This window comes from Chiloscyllium plagiosum, unplaced genomic scaffold, assembly GCF_037043375.1.
Source record: "Chiloscyllium plagiosum isolate Xiang-an unplaced genomic scaffold, Cpla_swu_hap1 HiC_scaffold_19, whole genome shotgun sequence".
NCBI classification, from domain to species: Eukaryota; Metazoa; Chordata; class Chondrichthyes; order Orectolobiformes; family Hemiscylliidae; genus Chiloscyllium; species Chiloscyllium plagiosum.
The window spans coordinates 28,798,045-28,806,620 of record NW_028270157.1 but is presented as its reverse complement, the minus strand read 5'-3'; the positions used below and the strand labels follow the sequence as shown (position 1 = coordinate 28,806,620).

Sequence of the window (8,576 nt, the reverse complement as noted above, 5' to 3'; positions counted from 1 at the left end):
ACTAATCAAGATCCTATCTGTTTCTGTCTTAAATATGCTCAATGACTTGGCTCCACAGCCGTCTGCAGCAATGAGTTCCACAGATCTGCCACCCTCTGGCCAAAGAAATTCCTCCTCATCTCAGTTCTAAAAGGTTGCTCTTTTCACTCTGAGGCTGTGCCCTCAGGTCTTCTCCACACCAATTCTATAACAGACCTCTTTGTATTCTGTAAGTTTCAATCAGCCTTCTAAACTCCATCGAGTACACACCCAGAATCCTCGACTGTTGCTAATATAACAAATTCTTCATCCCCAGGAACATTCCTCCAACATCAACAGATCCTTCCTTAGATACAGGGCCCAAAATTGCTCACAATATTCTAAATGCGGGCTGACCATAGCCTTATAGAGCCTCAACAGTACATCCCTGCAATTGTGTTCTATCACTGTTGAAATGAATGCTAACATTTCATTTGCTTTCCTAACTGCCAACGGAACTTGCCTGTTAAAAGAACCCTGAACTAGGACTCCAGAGTCCCTTTGTGCTTCAGATTTCCAAAGTCTTTCCCTGTTTAGAAAATAATCTATGCCTCTATTCTTCTTAACAAAGTGCATAATATCACACTTACCCACATTGTCACTTCTTAGCTAACTATCCTAGCAAGTTATTCTGCAGCCTTCCTGCTTCCTTAATACTATCCGTCCCTCCACCTATCTTTTTGTCATTTGCAAATTTAGGAACAATGCCCTCAGTTCCTTCATCCAGATTGTTAATGAATAACATGAATAGTTTTGGCACCAACACTGAGCCCTGTGGAACTCCACTAGTTACTTGCCAGCATCAATATGCAGGTGGACTGGGTAAATAATGTTGTTAGTGGATCTAAAGAAAGGGAATTCATGGAATGCTTACAGGATGGCTTTTTGGAACAGCTTGTCATGGAGCCCACAAGAGAGCAGGCTATTCTGGACCTAGTGCTTTGCAATGAACCAGACTCTATAAAAGATCTTAAAGTAAGGGAACCCTTAGGAAGTAGCGACCATAATATGATAGAGTTCAGTCTGGAGTTTGAAAGGGAGAAGGAAAAATCGGATGTAATGGTGTTACAGTTGAATAAAGGTAATTATGAGGGCATGAGAGAGGAACAGACTAAAATAGACTGGAAGCAGAGGCTAACCGGGAAGACAGTAGAGCAAAAATGGCAGGAGTTTGTAGATATAATTGAGGACACTGTACAGAAGTTCATTCCCAAGAAAAGAAAGATCTAAAGAAAGGGAATTCATGGAATGCTTACAGGATGGCTTTTTGGAACAGCTTGTCATGGAGCCCACAAGAGAGCAGGGATTAGGAGGGATTAGACAACCTTGGCTGACAAAGGAAGTCAGGAAATGTATTATAGAAAAAGAGAGATCCTATAAAGTGGCTAAGAACAGTGGGAAATCAGAAGATTGGGAAGGATACAAAAGCAAACAGAGGATAACAAAGAGTGTAATAAGAAAGGAGAGGATCAAATATGAAGGTAGGCTAGCCAGTAATATTAGAAATAATAGTAAAAGTTTCTTTCAGTACATAAGAAACAAACGACAGGCAAAAGTAGACATTGGGCCACTTCAAACTGATGCAGGAAGCCTAGTGATGGGAGATAAGGAAATAGCAGGAGAACTTAACAAGTACTTTGCGTCAGTCTTCACAGTGGAAGACATGAGTAATATCCCAAAAATTAAAGGGTGTCACGGGGCTGAGTTGAGTATGGTTGCCATTACGAAAGAGATAGTGCTAGAAAAGTTAAAAAGTCTTAAAATTGATAAATCTCCTGGCCCCGATGGGATACACCCTAGAGTTCTGAGAGAGGTGGCTGAGGAAATAGCAGAGGCATTGGTTGAGATCTTTCAAGAGTCACTGGAGTCAGGAAAGGTCCAGGATGATTGGAAGATGGCTGTTGTAACCCCCTTGTTCAAGAAAGGATCAAGGCAAAAGATGGAAAATTATAGGCCAATCAGCTTAACCTCGGTTGTTGGTAAAATTCTAGAATCCATCATTAAGGATGAGGTTTCTAAATTCTTGGAAGAGCAGAGTCTGATTAGAACAAGTCAACATGGATTTAGTAAAGGGAGGTCATGCCTGACAAACCTGTTGGAATTTTTTGAAGAGGTAACAAGTAGGTTAGACCAGGGAAACCCAGTGGATGTGGTCTATCTAGACTTTCAAAAGGCCTTTGATAAGGTGCCACACGGGAGGCTGCTGAGCAAGGTGAGGGTCCATGGTGTTCGAGGTGAGCTGCTGGGATGGATTGAGGATTGGCTGTCTAACAGAAGGCAGAGAGTTGGGATAAAAGGTTCTTTTTCAGAATGGCAGCCGGTGACGAGCGGTGTCCCGCAGGGTTCGGTGCTGGGGCCACAGCTGTTCGCATTATATATTAATGATTTGGATGAGGGGACCGGGGGCAATTTAGCGAAGTTTGCCGATGATACGAAGTTAGGTGGACAGGCAGGTAGTACTGAGGAAGTGGGGAGGCTACAGAAGGATCTAGACAGGTTGGGAGAGTGGTCCAGGAAATGGCTGATGGAATTTAACATGAGCAAGTGCGAGGTCTTGCACTTTGGCAAAAAGAATAAAAGCATAGACTACTTTCTAAATGGTGAGAAAATTAATAAAGCCAAAGCACAAAGGGATCTGGGAGTGCTAGTCGAGGATTCTCTAAAGGTAAACATGCAGGTTGAGTCCGTGATTAAGAAAGCGAATGCAATGTTGTCTCTTATCTCAAGAGGGTTGGAATATAAAAGCAGAGATGTACTACTAAGACTTTATAAAGCTCTGGTTAGGCCCCATTTGGAGTACTGTGTCCAGTTTTGGTCCCCACACCTCAGGAAGGACATACTGGCACTGGAACGTGTCCAGCGGAGATTCACACGGATGATCCCTGGAATGACAGGTCTAACATATGAGGAACGGCTGAGGATACTGGGATTGTATTCGTTGGAGTTTAGAAGATTAAGGGGAGACTTAATAGAGACGTACAAAATAATACATGGCTTGGAAAAGGTAGATGCTAGGAAATTGTTTCAGTTAAACGAGGAGACTAGGACCCGTGGACACAGCCTTAGAATTAGAGGGGGTCATTTCAGAACAGAAATGCGGAGACATTTCTTCAGCCAGAGAGTGGTGGGCCTGTGGAATTCATTGCCACGGAGTGCAGTGGAAGCCGGGACGCTAAATGTCTTCAAGGCCGAGATTGATAGATTCTTGTTGTCTAGAGGAATTAAGGGCTACGGGGAGAACGCTGGTAAGTGGAGCTGAAATGCGCATCAGCCATGATTGAATGGCGGAGTGGACTCGATGGGCCGAATGGCCTTACTTCCACTCCTATGTCTTATGGTCTTATGGTCTTATGGCATCCTGAAAAAGACCCCTTTATCCCCACTTTCTGCTTTCTGCCAGTCAGCCAATCCTCTAGCCTCTTATTTAGTAGCCTCCTGTGTGGCACCTTATCAAATGCCTCTGGAAATTCAAATACATCATGTCCACTGCCTCTCCTTTGTCTAACTTGCTGGTTACCTTCTTAAAGAATGCTACCAGATTTGTCAGGCATGACGTCCCATTGATGAAGCCATGCTTACTCAGCCCTAATTTACCATGTACTTCCAAGTACCTGTAATCTCATTCTTAATAATGGACTCTAAAATCTTACCACGACCAAAGTCAGGCTAACATGCCTTTAGTTTCCTGTCTTCTGCCTCTCTCCTTTCTTACAGACAAAAAAACTGCAGATGCTAGAAGCCAAGGTAGACAAGCAGGAGGCTGGAAGAACACAGCAAGCCAGGCGGCGTCTGGAGGTACACAAGTTAACATTTCGGTTGTAACCCTTATTCAGGACTCAGGGTGGGTATAAGGAGAGCTTCAGATAAAGAGGATGGTGGGGGCAGAGTAGTGAAGTGGGAATAGGTGAAGACAAGTAGCTGGGTACAACCTGGTTGGTCAATGCAGAGTATTGAGTAGAGGAGTTGGGGGTCATGTTGCGGCTGTATAGAACATTGGTTAGGCCACTATTGGAATATTGCATGCAATCCTGGTCTCCTTCCTGTCGGAAAGATGTTGTGAAACTTGAAAGGGTTCATAAAAGATTTACAAGGATGTCGCCAAGGGTTGGAGGATTTGAGCTATAGGGAGAGGCTGAACAGGCTGGGGCTGTTTTCCCTGGAGCATTGGAGGCTGAGGGGTGACCTTATAGAGATTTTAAAAATTATGAGGGGCATTGCTCGGGTAAATCGGCAAAGTCTTTTCCCTGGGGTTGGGGAGACCAGAACTAGAGGGCATAAGTTTAGGGTTAGAGGAGAAAGATATAAAAGAGACCTAAGGGGCAACTTTTTCACAGAGAGGGTGGTACAGGTATGGAATGAACTGCCAGATGAAGTGATGGAGGCAGGTACAATTGCAACATTTAAGAGGCATTTGGATGGGTATATGAATAGGAAGGGTTTGGAGGGATATGGACTGGGTGCTGGCAGATGGGACAAGATTGGGTTGGGATATCTGGTTGGCATGGACGGGTTGGACCGAAGGGTCTGTTTCTATGCTGTACATCTCTATGACTCTATGAATCCAGTAATTGGAGGGGAGGGGGAGGGGCTGGGAAACTTTGGGTCCGCTATGCAGATGACACCTTTGTCATCACAAAACGGAACACATTAGAGGAACCCTACAACATCATCAACAAAATCCTTACTGGCATAAATTTCACAAAAGAGAAGGAGAACAACAGACCCCCCTTTCTAGATGTCACAGTGGAATGAGCAGTTAATGGAGAACTGCAGACCAGCGTCTGCAGGAAAGCAACATACATAGACCAGATACTTAACTACAGAAGCAATCATCCTAACACCCACAAACAGTGCTGCGTCAGGACACTATTTGAACAGGCCACAACACTACAGCATCAAGGAACTACGAGCAGCAGAAGAAAAATACAGTATATTCAAGAACAATAGGTAGCTGATAAACACAGTCCACTGATTCTTAAACAACAAACCCAAACATGTGGACACAACACGCCCAGAAACTCTAGCCACACTACCATATATAAAACCTCGGAGATGACTTCCAGACTACTCAGACCACTTGGCATCATGGTACCCCACAAACCTACCAACACAGTTAAACAGCTACCGATGAACCTAAATGACCCTGTACCAACAACCAGCAAAACAAATGTCATTTACAAAATACCCTGCAAGGACCGTAACAAACACTACATCAGACAGACAAGCAGAAACTAGTCACCGGGACACACAAACACCAACAAACTACCAAAAGACATGACTGACTATCACTAGTATCCTTATGTACATACGAAGAAGATCACCTCTTCGACTGGGACAATACATCCACCCGAGGACAGGCTACACAGAGACACACATGAGAATTCCTTGAGACCTGGCATTCAAACCAGAACTCTATCAATAAACACATCAGTTTGACACAGTTTACCAACCTCTGAGAAAAAGAACCAGAAATGATATCACCCACCTTAACAGACCAAGACACAAATAGAAAGTGGGACCGAACACCAGCACTTCACCAGAAGTGTTTCTATGCTGTACATCTCTATGACTCTATGAATCCAGTAATATGAAACAGCTCACTGATGATGTTACCTAGCAATGTGATGAAATATCTGAAAACAAATCTTCCAGCTCAGCGAGTAAACTTACAACATCGTTCCAAAATTATTGGTGCTCTCTCTCCTATAATCTACTTTCTCCACCTGCACTTTCATGATCCTTTTATATTGATCCTTTGTAAATAGTCTCTATCTTTGTAGTTAATTGGTTTTCTCTCTCCACAGACCTGCTGATTATTTCTAGCATTTTCTATTTTTTTTCAGTTGACAGCACTGTGCCTCTGATTCTTAAAGTTCCGGGTCAAGAACAAACATCAAGGCTGACACTCCAGTGCAGCAATGCAGATGGACAATCAAAGGAGTGTCTTTCACATGAGAAGCCAAACCCAAGTATTATTTGGCTGCTTGTTGGATGTAACCCCTCTCAAATAATATTTTGAAGAAGAAAAGTGGCATTAACCTGGTATCTGAGAGAATATCTATTCCTCAGTCAATATCTCAATAAAAAGACAATTTGGTTATTATCACAATGCTATTTCTGGAGGTTTGCTGTGCACATATTTTCTACAGTGATTCCTACACTATGACTACTCTTCATAATACTCCATCGGATGCAAAGCTCCATAAGATATTTGATGGTCATGAAAATTACTCTTTAAGTGCCAATCATTTATTTTCCTTTCCTAAAGTTTTGTGCACAGAATTGAATCCAAGGTGGGGTCAGACCAAAGCCCTGTAGAAATGATGCTGAATCTTTTCCTTTTTGTATTCCAGATAGAGGCTAACATTCCAAAAGCTCTTTTGATTACCTTTTTTTACTGGCGCATGAGTTCTCAACTATTTAGATTAGATTGACTTACAGTGTAGAAACAGGCCCTTCGGCCCAACAAGTCCACACCGACCCGCTGAAGCGCAACCCACTCAGACCCATTCCCCTACATTTACTTGACACTACGGGCAATTTAGCACAGCCAATTCACCTAACGTGCACGTTTTTGGACTGTGGGAGGAAACCGGAGCACTCGGAGGAAACCCACGCAGACATGGGTAGAACATGCAAACTCCACACAATCAGTTGCCTGAGGCGGGAATTGAACCTGGGTCTCTGGCGCTGTGAGGCAGCAGTGCTAACCACTGTGCCACATTTGTGTACATACAGCAAGATCTGCAGCCTTCTCTAAAGTTCTTCTGCTTTCCCCAAAAAGAAAATATTCCAATTTTTCTTTCCACTTTGCTGCATTGAACTCCACCTGGCATAGTTTTTCTCACTCCTTCAGTAATAAAATAATGACAGTCCAGAGACGGTATGTTCTGGTTAGGGTGAAAGGAAAGGCTAGTAGGTGTAGGGAATGCTGGCTGAGTAGAGAAATTGAAGTTTTGGTTAAGAAAAAGAAAGGAAGCATATGTCAGGTATAGACAGGAGAGATTAGCAGAAAATGGGGGAGATACTAAATGAGTATTTTGCATCAGTATTTACTGTGGAAAAGGATATGGAAGATATAGAATGTAGGGAAATAAATGGTGACACTTTGAAAATGTCCATATTACAGAGGAAGAAGTACTAGATGTTTTGAAACACATAAAGATGGATAAATCCCCAGGACCTGATCAGGTGTACCCGAGAACTCTGTGGGAAGCTAGAGAAGTGATTGCTGGGCCTCCAGCTGAGATATTTGTACCATCAGTAGTCACAGGTGAGGTGCCGGAAGACTGGAAATTGGCTAACATGCTGGCACTACTTCAGGAAGGTGGTAAGGACAAGCCAGGGAACTGTAGAACAGTCAGCCTGACCTCGGTGATGGGCAAGTTGTTGGAGGGAATCCTGAGGGACAAGATGTATATGTATTTGGAAAGGCAAGGACTGATGAGGGAAAGTCAACATGGCTTTGTGCGTGGGAAATCATATCTCACAAATTTGATTGAGTTTTTTGAAGAAGTAACAAAGAGGATTGATGAGGGCAGAGCGGTTGATGTGATCTATATGGACTTCAGTAAAGCATTTGACAAGCTTCCTCATGGGAGGTAAAAAGTTCAGACCCTAACAGGACAAACAGTACAGACTACAGATTCAAAAACACCAGCAACGGTTCTCCTTCAAGATCCTCCGCTCTACGTTTGCAGCAATGCGCCGGCACCTAACCTCTCTACAGTCATCCCTGCCTCAGCTGAGGGCCACACTCTCTCAGAATTGCAAAGGACCCACTCTGTACTACATCCTCAGGAGAATTCATACTCTCAAAAAACAGTATTTCAATTCCATCTCAAACATCAAAAACTGTAAGTACAACAAACTTTTATCTACCCACCTCCATAACCAGTGCTCCTCAAACATTCCAGAAGATTCCCCTGGCCTCGGAATCTACTCAGACGCCATTAGCCAAGCGGCTAATGCAGCTACCACCCCCACGCTGATAGATGATGTCACTTCCGCCCCATCATGGCCACTCCCACAACCACTTCCACCCTTCACAATTCCTCATGCATCACACGTGACATCACTTCCTCCCCTCACATCATCGCTGATGCCACATGCTCAGTGACTTCCGCCACCCCTACTGCCGTGGTCACCACCACTTCTGCCCCCACCAGCGCCACTCACCTGCATTCTGCTAACATGCCCCCCACAGACCCCACTGTCACTATCCCCACCCCCCAGAACCCCGAGGGGAACACTACCCCTGCTCATGACTCCACCCCCATTCCCCCCACCATCACACCCACTCCAGTTACAGGTTCCGCCCCCACTCCCAGCTCTACACCCACACCAGATCCCAGCTCCCAGCCCTGCCGAGTTTTCACCATCCCCCCAGACCTCCCCCTCACTGAGGACGAACAATCAGTCCTCAGCAAAGGACTCACCTTCATCCCCCTCCGTCCACGCATCAATGAATTTAATACACGGCATGACGTTGAACAATTCTTCCGTCGCCTCTGCCTCCGAGCTTACTTTCACAATCAGGATTCCCGCCCACCTTCCGA

The 8,576-nt window shown here is 44.4% G+C and overlaps 1 long non-coding RNA gene across 3 annotated transcripts in view; it reads left to right on the top strand.

The window, feature by feature from the left end:
• Positions 1-6,127, top strand: part of LOC148146744 (uncharacterized) — a 30,281-nt gene extending 24,154 nt beyond the window's left edge. For 2 of the 3 annotated variants that reach the window (XR_015760421.1, XR_015760423.1), the window contains one exon: positions 5,862-6,127. This is a non-coding gene — a long non-coding RNA (uncharacterized LOC148146744). Of the gene's footprint in view, positions 1-3,732; positions 3,814-5,861 lie in introns of all 3 variants that reach the window. The other variant, XR_015760422.1, reaches the window with a different exon arrangement.
• The last annotated feature ends 2,449 nt before the right edge of the window (positions 6,128-8,576 follow it).